The sequence below is a fragment of the Xenopus laevis genome, chromosome 4S (genome assembly GCF_017654675.1).
Source record: "Xenopus laevis strain J_2021 chromosome 4S, Xenopus_laevis_v10.1, whole genome shotgun sequence".
Lineage (NCBI taxonomy): Eukaryota > Metazoa > Chordata > Amphibia > Anura > Pipidae > Xenopus > Xenopus laevis.
Window position 1 is genome coordinate 17,451,132 of NC_054378.1, and position 19,056 is coordinate 17,470,187.

The 19,056-nt window shown below is 41.6% G+C and overlaps 1 protein-coding gene across 2 annotated transcripts in view; it reads left to right on the forward strand.

Moving 5' to 3' along the window:
- Positions 1 to 19,056, forward strand: part of lrrc4c.S (leucine rich repeat containing 4C S homeolog) — a 496,732-nt gene that overhangs the window by 290,484 nt on the left and 187,192 nt on the right. For both annotated transcript variants that reach the window (XM_041560990.1, XM_041560991.1), the window contains one exon: positions 1,141 to 1,277. The gene's annotated coding sequence lies outside the window, so the exon portion shown is untranslated. The remainder of the gene's footprint in view (positions 1 to 1,140; positions 1,278 to 19,056) is intronic.

Genomic DNA, 19,056 nt, shown 5'->3' on the forward strand with positions numbered 1-19,056 from the left:
TGGGAAAGGTTAGAGTATATCGCAAAGAATAACTGCATTGGATTGCATTTATATTTGAGTCATTTATCAAAGCCATAGTGACATTATTTGGTTATGCTTAACCATCCACAGCTTCATCCGCTTGGCCTTTTGCACCATGTCTAACAAGCTGATGGTTTCATCTCAGTAGTATTAAAAGGGGAAACCCTTTACATGCTAGTAACATAAATCCATGTAAAGGGTTTAAAGACTATGCCTGTTTGGTTCCCAGTGCTAAAGCTCAATGAGTGATGAATTGCCAGTGAGAGGTGATAACAGTTATTTCAAGTAAATGCCAAGCCCACAAAGCACAGTCCTGAGCCAAAAAACTGAACCTTTTGTCCCAGACATTAATTTATAGCATCAAATGCTAGACATACATTTATTTACTAAATTGCTGGGAAGATCAGAAATTCTATTAGCATACAGAGTTTGTAAGGATTGAAGAGATTTGTATCAGGTTTTCACAACATCCTATGGAAACAAAGTATGAGGAGCATTTTCCCACCTAAGCTTAGGGGAGTTAGAATGTAGTTCTTATTTTACTTTTAGGTATAGACCTATATTGACCTCTGCAGATGTATGGGGTAGAAGAAGGTGTTTTAATTTCAGGTGGTGAGTTAGTAGGTTTAGGATGTTTGGATGGTGCTGGGAGCCTGACTATATCAAAACATCAACAGAAGACGTAAGGACCATGATCTAAGCAACACAACAAGGATCCTATGTTGAAAGACTAGTATGAGCAAGGGTTACCTTTTGTTAGCTCACTTCAGAGTCAGACTTAGGATAGCTAGAACCCTGGCAAAAAAATCCCTCATCACTATTTACTTCCCTTTATTTTTTCTTTCTCTTGGAATATTGTATAATGCAAAACCTACGTGTCATCAATAAAAAAATGGAAAATAAAAAAAAATGACATTTGTCTTTACTGAATCACTTATATCTGTTTCGAATAATCTCTTTAAAAAAAACAACAACATTAAATTCAGATGCAGATGATTCAAGGGACTTGCCTACTAACTTACCTATGTTTTCAAAACATATCCAGTTATAAAGAACATGCTTGTACAGAACCATATTTCTTTTCTTGTTAACAAACACAATATCCCTTGTGCTTTACAGGTCAGTTCATATGGACATCCTGGGTGGAAATTAATGGCTGTGTGAATATCCTGTGAGGATGGTTTTATATAGTGAAGAAATCACAAGAACAAATGTGACCAATGGGAGGATCCTCCTGTGAAGCTCTTCAAAGGGAGGTAAGACAGAAATAGCTCTGTTCTAACTACTTATTAAAATTATTGTTATTTTGTATACGCTTAAAACTTTGAGAAGTATTGAAAGGTCTCAGTTTTGGGTTGCTGTTTGAAAGCAAACATTTGATTGGTTGCTGTTGGTTGTGGTTACAAGACCAGTTATTGGTTATAGTTATTAGACAAGGAACTTTGTATTTGTTCTCTTACTCCATCTAATGTCTCATTATTGTGGTACTGCTTATCGCCATCTGACTCTGTCAGTTTCAGTTTCTGTTGATGACCGCTGGAGACAATGTAGGCAATAGGAATGGATGCAGAGTTTCCAAAATATATCAGAGCATTTTGAATTAGGGTCCCTACTGGTAATGGTCTATTTCTTTATAAAACGTGCTAAGTCTGTATCCATCTGTAAATTAATGTTGAGGGCCAATGATGTGTTTCTTCTTCAAAATATAATTTTGAAGGCATTGTTTATATAAATATTATTTATATCTAAGACTGAGTAAGTATTGCAGATCTTCCTCCTGATGATTGAGTCAGTTACAAAGTCAGCTTCAGGCCACCAGCTTAGAAGTCCTTTGAGCAGTAAATTAATTGTGACTTGGATTACAAACTTCTTAGTGTGCTCAATTCATTTCACTGAATGGACAAACTTTTGGATATCTGTGTGCACTTTGACATAACAAGACCCAATTACTTAAACTCAAGTTTTATTAAGACCATATTGACCATCTAGAAACTTGACAAGAAAGTCAGCATTCCTTCCAGTTGCTTCTTTTTATTAATTAGTGATAGGCAAAATTCTCCCATGTTGCTTCACTGAAAAGTTTGTGAATTTCCTACCGCAAAAATTTGTGAAAATCAAAAATTGACACCGGCATCAATTTTAGACGATCGTCAGAAAAGACACTGGCATCAATTTTGACACCGACGTTAAAGTCACTGGGCGTACCAATAGGGTTGACGATTTTAATGTGAGCAACTTTCTGGACGCGTGTCCAAAATTGTTTCTGCAAATTTGCACCAGCCGAATTTATCCGTATATCACTATTATTAATATCTACTGTATGTTCTTTAGAGAACTTTCACTATACAAAGAACAGGTTCAGGTTCAGTTTTACTGAGCACATTTTGCAGATATGGAATAATCAAAGATGTTGTAATGGGTGGACATATTTAAAATGAAATGAACCTGTATTGCCGTTGCCTCTGATGATATATGGATCAATTCTTCTTTTTATACTGATGGTAGGCGCAGTCAATGAATTATTTTCAGGCCATGCAGTATTGGCTGCTGAGCAAATGCTCTGGGTATTGAACCTGGACAGAGCACTCCTTGGCAGAATGTGCTGCACAAAAATGTACTGAGTGAATCCAGCAGCTTTGTCTGACAACTCAGTGTATCTTGTGCCTCTGTGCCAATTGTCTCTCAAACAAAAGCAAAATAAACATTTGTTCTGGGCCCAAGTTAAGAATGTCATGAATTAACTACGTATGGGTTAGTCATGTCGACAACAGCGACGGGCATTCGGTGTAAAATAAGAAAATCTTTTGGTTCTGTCTAGAGGAAACAATGAGTAAATTGCCTGTAGAACTTCAAGTGAGAATCTAGCCTGTTGGTTGCAAATACAGACATTTTTATAAAGGATAGGGATGGGTGAATTTTTTTGCCTTGTTTCGCCAAAAAAATTATGCCCATGGACTTGTATAGCGTCGTGTGTCAAAAGAAAAAAAGACACAAAAAAATTTAGCCACAAGAATTTTGGCAAAACGAAATGGGTCAAATTCGCCCATCCCTAAGGATAAGGCTTACTGTATGTACTGTATATATTTCTCTCTCTCCCTCTCTTGGGTAAAGCATGTGCACAGATCATTTTATCTAAAGGTTTGTAGCTTCTGTGTTATACCAAACAAGGGAAAGTTGTGCTCACCACTATTTTTTAAAAACATTAAGCAGGGTGCAATGAGGTTGTGACCACAAAATTCACATATACAAAATTTCCCCTTGCCAGTATTATGGTATAATTGACCTACACAATATAATAATCAGTTCCCTATGATCTTGGGTTGGACTCCTTACCTTCAGAGACAATAATAACCTATAGATTGTATGTGCTTCTCTACATACCAAGCCAATCTCGGCAGAAGAAAAAAAGAAACTTTTACCACAAGTAACTGGAATGCAATAATTTTGCATCTAAATATACTACTCAACTACTGCCATTTACGACTAGCAAGTGAATGGAGCCTCACCAGATTTGCAATGAATCCTCACAAGTGAGCATGACTACACAGCTTGAGATACTTTGCTCACAGCCATACCCCCATGTGCAATAAAAGGAACTAAGATTTCCCAGGATCAGCAACCCATGGCAACCAATAAAATCTTTGCTTTTAAAAAAGCCACCAGTAAATTCTACCTTTCTATTGGTTGCTAAGGATTACTGCTCCTGGGCAAACTTAGTGCCTTTTGTTACATAACCCCTGTAGAGTGCCAACATAGCACTATGTAGTCTGAATGTAAGCATCATGACAGCTCTAAAGTTGATGATGTTGCTCCCAATGGCCTCAAAGCAGGTGCTTATTTTTGAATTCCAGGCTTGGGCAAGTTTTGGTTGTATAAAAACCAGGTGCACTGCCATACAGAGCCTCAATGTAGGTTGACAATCCACATAGGGGTTATTAAATGGACAATCACAGCCCTTATTTGGCACCCAGGAATATTTTTCACACTTGTGTTGCTCCCCAACTCCTTTTACTTCTGAATGTTGCTCAAGGTTTCTAAAGGTTGGGGATCCCTGCTCTAGAAAAACAGCAAAATAGGCTCACATAATGGATTTCATTAGACATTAGATCTGTATCTAAGAACCTCTTGTAGTTTCTTCTGACTTCCCTCCCCTTGTGTGACCCTGTACTGCTTGGTATTCACTTTATCAGTTCTAGCTCCATGGAATATGAGTTCACATAAGAGCTACAGTATGTTTGATGGTTTTCCACCTTTGAAAAATGCAGGTGGTTATGAGCAAGCTCATAATATTGTTTGTCCACAAATCTTTACTTGCATGTTTCCAAGTTGTCTGCTTGAGCCGTAACAGCGTCCCGTGCTCTGAATCTTCTATTCCTTTGCACTTAAGGTCTTTAATCCTCAAAGATGTTTCTCCATATGAGGTTCATTGTTTATCTGTCAAGGAAATAGTTAAATGACAGGGAAAAAGAAAACTGTCAATACAACTCTCCCAGGAGCAGATATAATTGAAAGAACCATTTACGGGTCTAACGTTTTCTCTTCAGCAATTAAAGGCCAGAAATATTAAGCCAACATGTCCATATTTTATTAAAATTAAATTTTGAGAAAAACAAACCCACATTATTTCATGTTTCAGGTGTATTATTTGTGTATACTGTAAAGTTTCAGTTCATTTTCCCATTTCATGTTGTAAACTGCCAGAAAATTGGTTTCTGTTCTGTTGTCAGACCATTCAGTTCTGTTCCATGCATGATTTTAACCATACAAGGATCTTCAGATAGCAGTGTGTAGCACAAGAACCTTATAGTTACTTGCCTCAAGAAACACAGCTAAAGTATTTCCATTGGTGGAACAACAGCTTGAAGGGCTTCAGACAGTCATTTGGAGCCCTTTTCTAATGCCAGAGTTAGATATAAAAAGAACATTTCTTTGGAGACCTTCTTTGTGGAGAAACTCACTCACTTGTGACCCTACAGTCGTTACTGAATTGCAATGGTGGTTAGCCACCAATAGGAGCTTTAATGCGATCTCCATGGGACTGGTTCTTGAGGGGCAATTGCCATGCCATAGACACCGCTGTAAGTAGCTTTCCCCACCATCAAACCCATAAAACTTCCTGAAATCCCTTGGATTAATGCCATGGCACAAAATGGCATTTGGGTAGGAATACATTCAAACCTATACAGATACTCATAGGGAAAAATGTGAAACAGAGAAGACTTATTGAGCAGTGTTATACATTCATACTACCTTTTTTTCTCATGAATAGAATTCTAAAATGTTATCTGCTAATATATTTTGGGGTAAGCTTGTTATTGTCTTCTTGAACATCTATTTAGAGATCAGTTCTCTGTATCTGTAAAATATGAAGACAAACAAAGGAGCACACATACACATTGTCATAACTTATGAGGTCCATATACTAAATATGGATAGTTTGCCTCAGTCTAGTAATCTATAGACAAATAATGGCTGTTATTATTCTACTTCTTTGAGTATGAGACATAGGTGGATTTTTTTAAAGGCTTGGGGAGTTCTTTGAACCCTACCAAGTTGAGTGTTTGCACCTGGTAAGCATTACACTTGATCTTCTTGATGGAGCACGCATTTCTCTTTCTAGCTAGGAATGCGATATGAAAGAAGCTACTGCACTATATCTTTGCCTTGTTAAATAGGTCCTTTGTGCTTGACTTCACTAAAGAGCTGTTGTTTTAGGCCACAAATCTTCTCACTACGGCTTTATTCACCTAGGCAGCACCAGATGGAATCCAAAATGAAAAATCTATTTGCTTCCTATATTCATACAGTATATATCCTAAGAACAGGATGGAACCAATCTGCGGTTAGTGTAGCGATCTGTTACGGAGTAATACAAGAAAATAGCTGATTGGTTTCTATGTGATTTGCCCCCAGTCATTCCATAGTCATAGAACATGGGGTCAGTAATGTTCCATGTCGTGTATAGGTGTTTATTACCTACTTCTAGCCTTTGCTTATCACACATTTAGGACTGTTTTCTTACTAAAAAGATATGCTTTTGTAACAGCATATGTTTTATATAAAACTATACAGGTTTGCCAGGAATGGTGCGGCACCATCAATTTAATGGATACTACCTAATATGTCCAATCAAAACAAATCACTCAAAATGACTTAAGAGACTAGAATTTACACACAATCACAACGCTGTGTCATTACTATAATGGAGTTCCAAATAAGCTACTTCTGATGAAAACTGATTTTTCTCCACCAATATATACATTTATATAAAAACACGTAATTTTAGAAAAACGGTGATCAGAAAGCTTACTTTTGTTATGATAAAATAGTGCCTACAGGTCAACATTAGAGTATTATCAGTAACTTCTTCTTATCATCATCACAGCAAATGCTTTCATCTGCTAGAGGTAATGCATTAACTTCTTGTACAATCCACAGTTTTCCAAAGAAAAGCCATCAGAGATGTACAAAAAAGTGCAGTCATCATCGTGATCCCATATTCATAAATGCCAAACATGAATTCCTATCAAATAACTTTATACTGCGTTTGCTCCTTTTTTTTATGGAATTCAGTTGGTGAAAGGTTCCAAGGTTGCTCATTTCAGATTTGGAGATAAGACATGTCCAAATAACTGATTCTCCATCAACCACAAGGAAGGAACCATTAAGGAACTTTATTTATTTACCTAAGGGAGCTAGCACACTGGCAAATTCGGGGAGAATTTGTCACCTGTCGACTAATCGCCTCTTCTGCGGGACGACAATCTCCCTGAACTGCCTTCCGCCTGCTATAATGAGAAAACGCCAGCCAATTTCCAAAGTTGCCCGGAGTTTCCTCTTGAGGCAACTTTGGGCGACTTTGGAAATCGAATTGCTGCAAGTGCATTGGTGCTGGTGTTCTCTCATTATAGCAGATGGAATGCAGGGGGAAGGCAGTTCGGGGAGATTGTCGCCCAACAGAAGAGGCGATTAGTCACCAAGTGACTAGATCTCCTTGAATCTGCCTGTGTGCTAACTCCCTTAAGAATGTTTTACTATACGTCCAACATTTCATTCACAAACCAATAGAGATGTCGCGAACTGTTCGCCGGCGAACTTGTTCGCGCGAACATCGGGTGTTCGCGCTCGCCGGAAGTTCGCGAACGTCGCGCGACGTTCGCCATTTTGGGTTCGCCATTGTTGGCGCTTTTTTTTGCCCTCTCACCCCAGACCAGCAGGTACATGGCAGCCAATCAGGAAGCTCTCCCCTGGACCACTCCCCTTCCCTATAAAAACCGAAGCCCTGCAGCGTTTTTTCACTCTGCCTGTGTGTGCTGAAGAGATAGTGTAGGGAGAGAGCTGCTGCCTGTTAGTGATTTCAGGGACAGTTGAAAGTTTGCTGGCTAGTAATCGTTTTGATACTGCTCTGTTATTGGAGGGACAGAAGTCTGCAGGGGTTTGAGGGACATTTAAGCTTAGGTAGCTTTGCTGGCTAGTAATCTACCTTCTACTGCAGTGCTCTGTATGTAGCTGCAGTGGGCAGCTGTCCTGCTTCTGATCTCATCTGCTGACTGCTGCAATAACAGTAGTCCTTGTAAGGACTGCTTTTATTTATTTTTTTGTTGTTTTACTACTACTACTACTACTACTACTATAAGAGCCCAGTGCTATTAGTCTAGCAGTGTTGGGGAGTGGGACTGGTGTGCTAATCTGCTGCTCCTAGTAGTTCAGCAGCACCAACTTTAATTTTTTTTTTTAATATTCATTTTTTTTTTATTTTACTTTTTTTTATTTTACTACCGCTGTAGTAGTGTATAAGTTGACCTTTTAGGCATTATTTGCCCTGTAGGCATTATTTGCACACTGTTTTCTTCAACCCGCCATCGAGCTGTGTGACCTTGTTCACATTCTGTCTAAATATCCATAATATTACCGTCTCCAGAAAAAACACCGGAGTCACTTTTTTCAAGCAGCCATAATATATTTTACGTAATCCGTATCCACCGCTGTAGTAGTGTATACGTTGGCCTTGTAGGCATTATTTGCACACTGTTTTCTTCAACCCGCCATCGAGCTGTGTGACCTTGTTCCCATTCTGTCTAAATATCCATAATATTACCGTCTCCAGAAAAAACACCGGAGTCACTTTTTTCAAGCAGCATTCATATATTTTACGTAATCCGTATCCACCGCTGTAGTAGTGTATACGTTGGCCTTGTAGGCATTATTTGCACACTGTTTTCTTCAACCCGCCATCGAGCTGTGTGACCTTGTTCCCATTCTGTCTAAATATCCATAATATTACCGTCTCCAGAAAAAACACCGGAGTCACTTTTTTCAAGCAGCATTCATATATTTTACGTAATCCGTATCCACCGCTGTAGTAGTGTATACGTTGGCCTTGTAGGCATTATTTGCACACTGTTTTCTTCAACCCGCCATCGAGCTGTGTGACCTTGTTCCCATTCTGTCTAAATATCCATAATATTACCGTCTCCAGAAAAAACACCGGAGTCACTTTTTTCAAGCAGCATTCATATATTTTACGTAATCCGTATCCACCGCTGTAGTAGTGTATACGTTGGCCTTGTAGGCATTATTTGCACACTGTTTTCTTCAACCCGCCATCGAGCTGTGTGACCTTGTTCCCATTCTGTCTAAATATCCATAATATTACCGTCTCCAGAAAAAACACCGGAGTCACTTTTTTCAAGCAGCATTCATATATTTTACGTAATCCGTATCCACCGCTGTAGTAGTGTATACGTTGGCCTTGTAGGCATTATTTGCACAGTGTTTTCTTCAACCCGCCATCGAGCTGTGTGAGCTTGTTCACATTTTGTCTAAATATTGATAATATTATCGTCTCTAGAAAAACCACTTGAGTTACTTTTTTTCAAGCAGCATTCATATATTTTACGTAATCCGTATCCACCGCTGTAGTAGTGTATACGTTGACCTTGTAGGCATTATTTGCACACTGTTTTCTTCAACCCGCCATCGAGCTGTGTGAGCTTGTTCACATTTTGTCTAAATATTGATAATATTATCGTCTCTAGAAAAACCACTTGAGTTACTTTTTTTCAAGCAGCATTCATATATTTTACGTAATCCGTATCCACCGCTGTAGTAGTGTATACGTTGACCTTGTAGGCATTATTTGCACAGTGTTTTCTTCAACCCGCCATCGAGCTGTGTGAGCTTGTTCACATTTTGTCTAAATATTGATAATATTATCGTCTCTAGAAAAACCACTTGAGTTACTTTTTTTCAAGCAGCATTCATATATTTTACGTAATCCGTATCCACCGCTGTAGTAGTGTATACGTTGACCTTGTAGGCATTATTTGCACACTGTTTTCTTCAACCCGCCATCGAGCTGTGTGAGCTTGTTCACATTTTGTCTAAATATTGATAATATTATCGTCTCTAGAAAAACCACTTGAGTTACTTTTTTTCAAGCAGCATTCATATATTTTACGTAATCCGTATCCACCGCTGTAGTAGTGTATACGTTGACCTTGTAGGCATTATTTGCACACTGTTTTCTTCAACCCGCCATCGAGCTGTGTGACCTTGTTCACATTTTGTCTAAATATTGATAATATTATCGTCTCTAGAAAAACCACTTGAGTTACTTTTTTTCAAGCAGCATTCATATATTTTACGTAATCCGTATCCACCGCTGTAGTAGTGTATACGTTGACTTTGTAGGCATTATTTGCACAGTGTTTTCTTCAACCCGCCATCTAGCTGTGTGTATTATCGTTTCCAGAAAAACCAACTGAGTTTTTGTTGTTGTTGTTGTTTTTTTAAAAATAATGCCAGGCAAAGGCAGGCCGCCACGCAGAGGCCGTGCTAGGGGCCGTGCTGCTATGCAATCCTGTGGCCCTAGCAAATTTCCCAGTTTTAAAAAGCCAATGACCCTGAACTCCCAAAATGCTGAAGAGGTAGTTGACTGGCTTACACAGCACACCCCATCCTCTACCGTTTCTAACTTTACCACAACATCCTCCTCATCCTCCACTGCTATGGCCACCCCACGTAACACTTCCTCCACCACCGGTGCCCCTTCTTCACTGGGGTCAGAGGAGTTATTTTCCAATGAGTTTCTTGAACTGAGTAATGCGCAACCATTATTGCCAGAAGAAGATGAAGGAGATGAGGACCTTACACCAGATTTAATTCTGGCAGAGAACACGATAGAGATGGACATAATGAGTGATGAGGAGGAGGTCCCCGCTGCTGCTTCCTTCTGTGATGTGTCAGAAGAAATTGATGCATCTGAGGAGAATGATGATGAGGAGATTGATGTTTTGTGGGTGCCTAGTAGAAGAGAGCAAGAGGAGGGTAGTTCAGATGGAGAGACGGAGAGTCAGAGAGGCAGTAGGAGAATAAGACTTAGAAGAAGCAGGGAGGACAGCCCGCAGGGATCAGCAGGGCAACAACATGTATCGGCACCTGTGTTCAGCCGGCCAACGCACCCGCCATTGCCGCCAATACCGCCAACTCCGCCAACTTCTACTGTTACCGCCAGATCGCACACTTCCAAAAAGTCAGCAGTGTGGGATTTTTTTAATGTGTGTGCCTCTGACAAAAGCATTGTAATTTGCAATGAGTGCAGTCAGAAACTGAGCCTTGGTAAGCCCAACAGCCACATAGGTACAACTTCTATGCGAAGGCACATGAGCGGCAAGCACAAAGCACTTTGGGAGCAACACCTCAAAGGCAACAGGCAAACTAAAAGCCACACTCCTTCTGGTCCAGCATCTTACTGCTCTACCTCTGCTCTCCTTGACCCGTCTGAACCACCCTCCACTCCGCCTTCCACCTTGACCACCTGTTCCCATTCCCAGTCATCTGCCACCAGCCAAGTTTCTGTGAAGGCCATGTTTGAGCGTAAGAAGCCAATGTCTGACTGTCACCCCCTTGCCCGGCGTCTGACAGCTGGCTTGTCTGCACTCTTAGCCCGCCAGCTTTTACCATACCAGCTGGTGGACTCTGAGGCCTTCCGCAAATTTGTAGCAATTGGGACACCGCAGTGGAAGGTACCCAGCCGCAATTTTTTTTCTAAAAAGGGAATACCACACCTGTACCAACATGTGCAGAGCCAAGTTACCGCATCTCTGTCACTTAGTGTTGGGCCAAAGGTCCATATGACTACTGACGCATGGTCCTCCAAGCATGGTCAGGGCAGGTATGTCACCTACACTGCCCACTGGGTGAACTTGGTAATGGCTGGGAAGCAGGGAATGGGTAGCTCAACAACAACAGTGGAGTTGGTGTCACCGCCACGGATTGCACGCGGTTCTGCCACCACCTCTACTCCTCCATCGCTCTCTACCTCGTCTTCTTCTTCTTCTTACTCTGCTGCTGGGTCCTCCTTCTCCTCCTCCACACCTGTGCACCCCCAGCTCCCCCTAGGCTATTCGACGTGCCAGGTACGCCGTTGTCACGCTGTCTTGGGGATGACGTGCCTGGAAAGCAAAAACCATACCGGATCTGTACTCCTGTCATCTCTGCAGTCACAGGCCGATCGGTGGCTGACCCCACACCAACTGCAGATCGGAAAAGTGGTGTGTGACAATGGAAGCAATCTGTTGGCAGCGTTGAGACTAGGCAATTTAACACATGTGCCCTGCATGGCACATGTGTTAAATTTAATAGTCCAACGTTTTGTCTCCAAGTACCCAGGATTCCAGGACGTTCTCACCCAGTCCAGAAAGGTGTCGGCCCATTTCAGACGTTCCTACACAGCCATGGCACGCCTTGCTGACATTCAGCAGCGCTACAACATGCCAGTCAGGCGTTTGATTTCTGACAGCCAGACTCGCTGGAATTCAACGCTCCTTATGTTGGAACGTCTGCTGCAACAACAAAGGGCTGTCAACGAGTACCTTTTTGAACTGGGTGGTAGGACTGGATCTGCACAGCTGGGGATTTTTTTCCCCCGTTACTGGGTGCTTATGCGCGATGCCTGCAGGCTCATGCGACCTTTTGAAGAGGTGACAAATATGGTCAGTCGCACCGAAGGCACCATCAGCGACCTAATACCCTTCGCTTTCTTCCTGGAGCGTGCCGTGCGACGAGTGACAGATGAGGCTGTAGACCAGCGTGACGAGGAGCTGGAAGCGCACGATTTCTGGTCGGAATCACCAGAACGAACCCAGGCACCTGCTGCAACGCAGGGAGAGGTGCCAGAAGTGGAGTCAGAGGAGGAAGGTGGCTTTGTGGAGGAGGAGGAGGAGGACCAACAGGAGCAGGCTTCCCAGGGGGCTAGTGGTGACCTTTTGGGGACCCCTGGTCTTGTACGTGGCTGGGGGGAGGAGACCGTGGATGATGCAGTCCTTGATAATGAGGAAGCGGAGATGGATAGCTCTGCATCCAACCTTGTGAGAATGGGGTCTTTCATGCTGTCATGCCTGTTGAAGGACCCCCGTATCAAGAGGCTTAAGGAGAAGGACCTGTACTGGGTCGCAACGCTACTAGACCCTCGGTACAAGCATAAAGTGTCAGAAATGTTACCAACATACCACAAGTCCGAAAAGATGCGGCATTTACAAACCAGCCTGCAAAACATGTTGTACAATGCTTTTAAGGGTGATGTCACTTCAGGAACTCATCAACATTCCAGGGGCAGAGGTGCCAGTAATCCTGCCACGAGCACACCTGCAAGGACAAAGCCCTTTGGCCAGTCTGTAACGTCAGACATGCAAATGTTTTTCTGTCCAAGGCAGCGCCACAACCCTTCTGGATCCACCCTCAAAGAACGCCTCGACCGGCAGGTAGCGGACTACCTGGCATTAACTGCAGATATCGACACTCTGAGGAGCGATGAACCCCTGGACTACTGGGTGCGCAGGCTTGATCTGTGGCCAGAGCTGTCACAATTTGCCATGAACCTCTTGTCTTGCCCAGCCTCAAGTGTGCTCTCAGAAAGGACCTTCAGTGCAGCAGGAGGGATTGTAACTGAGAAGAGAACTCGCCTAGGTCACAAAAGTGTCGATTACCTGACCTTTATTAAAATGAATGAGGGGTGGATCTCGGAGGGTTACTGCACGCCGGAAGACTTGTTCTGACTTCTATGCAGCTGTCCTTCTCTTCAAGCCTCATGACTCCACACACAGCTGTCCTTTAGCGTCCTCCTCCTCCCTCCGCCACCGTTACAAACTAGGGTGCAAACCCTACTGGTTTAATTTTTTCTGGCCTCTGTGCTTCAGTGGCTGCAACCAAAAAAACTGGGCAAACAATGTCTACAAGGTCAACGTATGGCAAAAAATGACTATTTTCAGCATTTATATGGCATATTTTTTCTGGCAACTGTGCTTCAGTGGCTGCGTCCAAAAAAATGCATATTTTCTGCATTTATATGGCATAATTTTTCTGGCAACTGTGCTTCAGTGGCTGCGACCAAAAAAATGCATATTTTCTGCATTTATATGGCATAATTTTTCTGGCCTCTGTGCTTCAGTGGCTGCAACCAAAAAAATTTATATTTTCAGCATTTATATGGCATAATTTTTCTGGCCTCTGTGCTTCAGTGGCTGCAACCAAAAAAATTTATATTTTCAGCATTTATATGGCATAATTTTTCTGGCAACTGTGCTTCAGTGGCTGCGACCAAAAAAATTACTATTTTCAGCATTTATATGGCATATTTTTTCTGGCCTCTGTGCTTCAGTGGCTGCGGCCAAAAAAACTGGGCAAACAATGCCTACAAGGTCAACGACGTTGACCTTGTAGGCATTGTTTGCCCAGTTTTTTTGGCCGCAGCCACTGAAGCACAGAGGCCAGAAAAAATATGCCATATAAATGCTGAAAATAGTAATTTTTTGCCATACGTTGACTCAACGTATATGGCAAAAAATGACTATTTTCAGCATTTATATGGCATATTTTTTCTGGCAACTGTGCTTCAGTGGCTGCGACCAAAAAAATGCATATTTTCTGCATTTATATGGCATAATTTTTCTGGCCTCTGTGCTTCAGTGGCTGCAACCAAAAAAATTTATATTTTCAGCATTTATATGGCATAATTTTTCTGGCAACTGTGCTTCAGTGGCTGCGACCAAAAAAATGCATATTTTCTGCATTTATATGGCATAATTTTTCTGGCCTCTGTGCTTCAGTGGCTGCAACCAAAAAAATTTATATTTTCAGCATTTATATGGCATAATTTTTCTGGCAACTGTGCTTCAGTGGCTGCGTCCAAAAAAACTGGGCAAACAATGTCTACAAGGTCAACGTATGGCGAAAAATTACTATTTTCAGCATTTATATGGCATATTTTTTCTGGCAACTGTGCTTCAGTGGCTGCGTCCAAAAAAACTGGGCAAACAATGCCTACAAGGTCAACGTATGGCAGTTGTTTAAAGAGAACAGTAGATTACTAGCCAGCAAAGCTACCTAAGCTAAAATGTCCCTCAAATCCCTGCAGACTTCTGTCCCTCCAATACAGAGCAGTATCAAGCAGATTACTAGCCAGCAAGCTTACTATCATCTGTCCCTGAAATCACTAACAGCTCTCCCCCTACACTATCTCTTCCAAGCACACACAGGCAGATTTTTCAGATACATTTTTGCCCTTGATCCCCCTCTGGCATGCCACTGTCCAGGTCGTTGCACCCTTTAAACAACTTTAAAATCATTTTTCTGGCCAGAAATGTCTTTTCTAGATGTTAAAGTTCGCCTTCCCATTGAAGTCTATGGGGTTCGCGAACCGTTCGCGAACCGCTCGCATTTTTGCGCAAGTTCGCGAATATGTTCGCGAACTTTTTTTCCGACGTTCGCTACATCCCTACAAACCAATGGAATTAATATATAGTTGCCCCTTCCAGTCCCTACTCTTCTGGGAAGTTTCCATCTAGATGTTGGAACATTGTTGCTAGGATTTGCTTCCATTCATTAATGTTGAGGATCAGGCCTGGTTCAAGGTTCCAATTCATGACTGGCAAGTGCACTGGAGGGTTCAGGAAATTACCACTCAAATCAATGGAGAGACAATGGCCCCTCCAAGCTGAAACCCACCAATCCCTGGCAATTGACTCCTTTGCCATTGGAGGTAAGGTTTTATGGAGCTAGAAACCTTTGTGGTCTAGCAGTCTGGGTTTGTTGACTTTGTTTCATTGGTATGACCAATCAAAACATATCATTGTGGCAGTAAGGGCTCAGCCATTGTACAAGCATGGGGACATCCTACAATATACAACACAGACATTTGGATTTAGAGAAAGAAAAGTTGCATGGAATTTCATTGGTTAAACAGAATTCATGTCTTATCTGGCTAGTTTCCAGTCTCCAGGAGCTGCTGTTCCTTCAAAAATGACAGCATTAAATAAAATATAATGAATGTGTTGCATAACGATACTTTAGACATCGTTGCAGGAAAAACATTTTTATTAGTTTGTGTGGGTAGATTAGATAGTGGCTTAATTAACTCAAAATATACTATTTTTGTACTGGCACATGGAGAGTCCTGGCAGAGCTCTGTTTTCATACAGATACATGGAATGGAATGGTAGTATGAGATAGGTGTCTATTTATAATTTATGCCTTTTCATTAACAAGAAAATATTAACATAACTCAGACTGACATCTCAGCCAATGATACCACAGTCATGGACAACCAAAATCACACCCCCAGGTCCACTGGCCAAATGTCCTGGTGAAGAACATGACGAATTGGAAAGACATAAGGGAAAGTGGAAGGGTCACTGCCTTCTCTTCTATCAGGGGACAGCTTGCTCCTCCTTAACTGGATCCCTCTCAAGCTTTGACATAGTGCTTTGACATAGTTTTCTCCATGACTTTGGCTTTTTGTTTTTATTCACTTTCTTCTAGAGCATTTTATCTTTGTTCTCAAGTGTTACAGATCTATTCCATGTGTTCTCCTTTACCCTCCAGGCTTATATTATAAAAACTAAGGGAAGTGAAGAGGAGCTGTGACCATGTCTCTATATCAGTGGGTCTCTGAGCATTGACAATAGAGGTCGGAGATATGGGGAGAATTCTTATTTGCTACCCTATATAAACCTGAGCGTCCATCTTGAAGATGAAATAGAGAGAGATTTAAGGTGAAAACTAATTTGATGTGCAAGATATGTTTTCATACATCTGTAACCTTGTTATGCACCAAGGGGACCCAGCCTGAAGGCCAGTTAGAGGGAGATTTGGTTTGAGTGCTTATTTGTGCCCTGGGTACCTCTGGAACTATAGCAGGGTGACTGTTACTCCAATGTTTCTATATATCTGTAACCTTGTTATGCGCCAAGGGGACCCAGCCTGAAGGCCAGTTAGGGGGAGATTTGGAGTGAGTGCTTATTTGCTCTCCGAGTACCCCTGGAACTATAGCAGGGTGACTGTTACCCCAATGTTTCTATATATCTGTAACTTTGTTATGAGCTTAGGGGGCCCAGCCTGAATGCATTGAACCAGAGAGTACCACAGTCCTCAGATATTAAAAGAACCATCACAGTATAAGACTTCTTAACATCTTAAGTAAACAATTTGTGGAAAATCATGGGCATTTACTTGCAATGCCTTGTTTTTCCACAGCTACTGCATAAGCTCTATGTCTTTTTTTTAGCCACACAATTAATCAGTTCACTTTGCCCTTTAATGAGGATGAGCATCATATCTTCTAATCTTTGCTGTCACCCAGTACTGGAGACGTTTATGAATTCTAATGTAGGATTATATGTCCATAAAGATGATGTGATATTAATCTCCCTGCAGGGGTAACTTTAGGGCAGGGCATAACATAAATATACTCTGGTTCCCTCAAGCCCCACATAAATATCAGTGACATTTAATCAACAGTCTTTCAAATGTCACTAAAACTACATCTCCCAGAATCCTTATGACAGTTAAATGATATTGATACTGATATTGATACTGACAGTTCAAACATAGTTAAATGACTTTTGGCTCTCCCAATCTCTATTACATTAGGGGCCCCTTGATTGTTTGTATTTAGGGATGCCACCTCAAGCACCATCTTCTTGATAATTAAAAGTGATGACCTACCGAAACATTTTCAGAGGCTTTAAGTTGCTGCTTGTTCTGACTCATGAAGCAATGTAGCAGGAGCCAGTTGTAATTGCATATGCAAGGAGTGACTCTTATATGTGTCTGGATTTAAATGGGTAAAGAAACCATCTTGTCTCCTTCTAAGATCAGATAAGAGATAAGAACTTTAAGGCTCCTGAGCCAATGTTAGCAGATAAGATACTGTTTCTATAGAAAATGCTTATCGGTAATTAGGAGCCCTGCTTTTGAAATCTGCTGTCTGGATCAGCTGGGCTGAAGCTGGTTCCTTGAACATTATGAGCTGCACATTTCATTATTGCTCCTTCCACTGATGCATTCAAATGCATCTTGGAGGTAGCTCTCCTCCATCCCGGTGCTGCTGCTCCTGCTGCGTTATATCGCAGCCTCTTTTGCTATGCCCATAATTTACGTTCTCAGCCCCTGTAACTGGGAACAGATCAATTCCGCAGCGGCTTTTGGAGACAGGAGTGAAGCTATCTTCACAAGTGATTTATATCAGGCTGAACAGATAAACCACTAGTAATCTTCAAGGAAAGTGTAAGCAGGCATTTATTTTCTACTGCAGGTACAATTGGCATTGAGAATTTAACCCTTTCATTAGTGCCTTTGTTAGGGGGTTCTAGGGAATACAGAGTAGAGCTAAGTACTTATTTATTGTAAAATATTTCCTGCTTTTACACTAGTAAGTTATTATGTTACTGTGATCTAACCTATCTGTCTGTGGTGTGGTCCTGTATCAGGTCAGGAACCTGCGGGTACCCATGGAATATCTGCAAAGTGGTCCAGTTTTGGTTCAGATTCCCTTAGTCCATGGTTAACCCACATGGGTGCCCAGCTAAGATGCGGGATGGGTTCCTCCCACGCTTCCCTGAAGTTATCTCATAATCGGTCCCCTTGCCCGTCTGATTAAGCTCCGGAGTGACACCACTTCTGGTTCACACACCCGGTCGGAAGGTAAACTAACAATTTGTGTGGCAGGTGCAGGTCAGGTTGCTGTTCGGAGGGTCTGTCGGACTCTCTCAGGACTCTAGTCCGACTCACCCACTACTTCAGTCATGTGTTGACCCAATACTTCTGTAACCACCTCTCCCCCATATCTGTGACTTTTGTGTATTTTATCATTCTTAGTCCTCTATGTTGCCATTATCCTTGGCTTAGTATGCCTTATTTAAGATCAGCTAGAAGAGAAATAGCATTGTTAGGTTGAGCAATGGCTGAACTTGTTGGTTGTCTGTGGTTTTTTTGGACCTCAACAATTGTGGTACATGTTTTAGTGTTGGTAATTGAGAACATAGGAGAATTCGGTTGATGGGCAATCTTAAACCAAGTGTCAACTTTGATATCTGATGCCGCAGTACTGTGAGCTTTACAGTGGTTTTAGGGGCAGATTTATGAAAGGTCGAAGTGAATTTTCGAATGAAAAAACTTCAAATTTCGAAGTAATTTTTGGGTACTTCGACCATAGAATAGGCCATATTCGACTTCGATTCTAATTGAAAAAACTTTGAATATTCGACCATTCGAAAATCGTAGTACTGTCTCTTTAAAAAACTTTGACCTCGACACTTCGCCACCTTAAAGGAGAAGGAATTATTGCCAGCAGATTAGCCACAATAGTGCAAGCTAGAACGCTATATTTATTCTGCAGAATACTTTACCATACCTAAGTAAACAGCTCTAGACACTGTTTCTGTTTGTTTAGGATAGAAGCTGCCATATAAGCTTGGTGTGATATCACTTCCTGCTCTGAGCTCAGATTACAGCAGGGATGGGAGGAGGGAGGAGGGAAGGGGAGAGGAGCAAACTGAGCATGCTCAAGCCCTGCCCTGGAGGTTTATACTGAAAACAGGAAGTCTGATACAGAAGCCCATGTGTATACAATAGAAGGAAAGAAATGCTGTGTTTCTTTTGACAGAGGACTCAGAGCAGCATTACTTTGAGGGTTTACTGGTTTATTTATATAGACCTTTCTGATAAAACTTACTTAATTTGAAACCTGCTGAATTG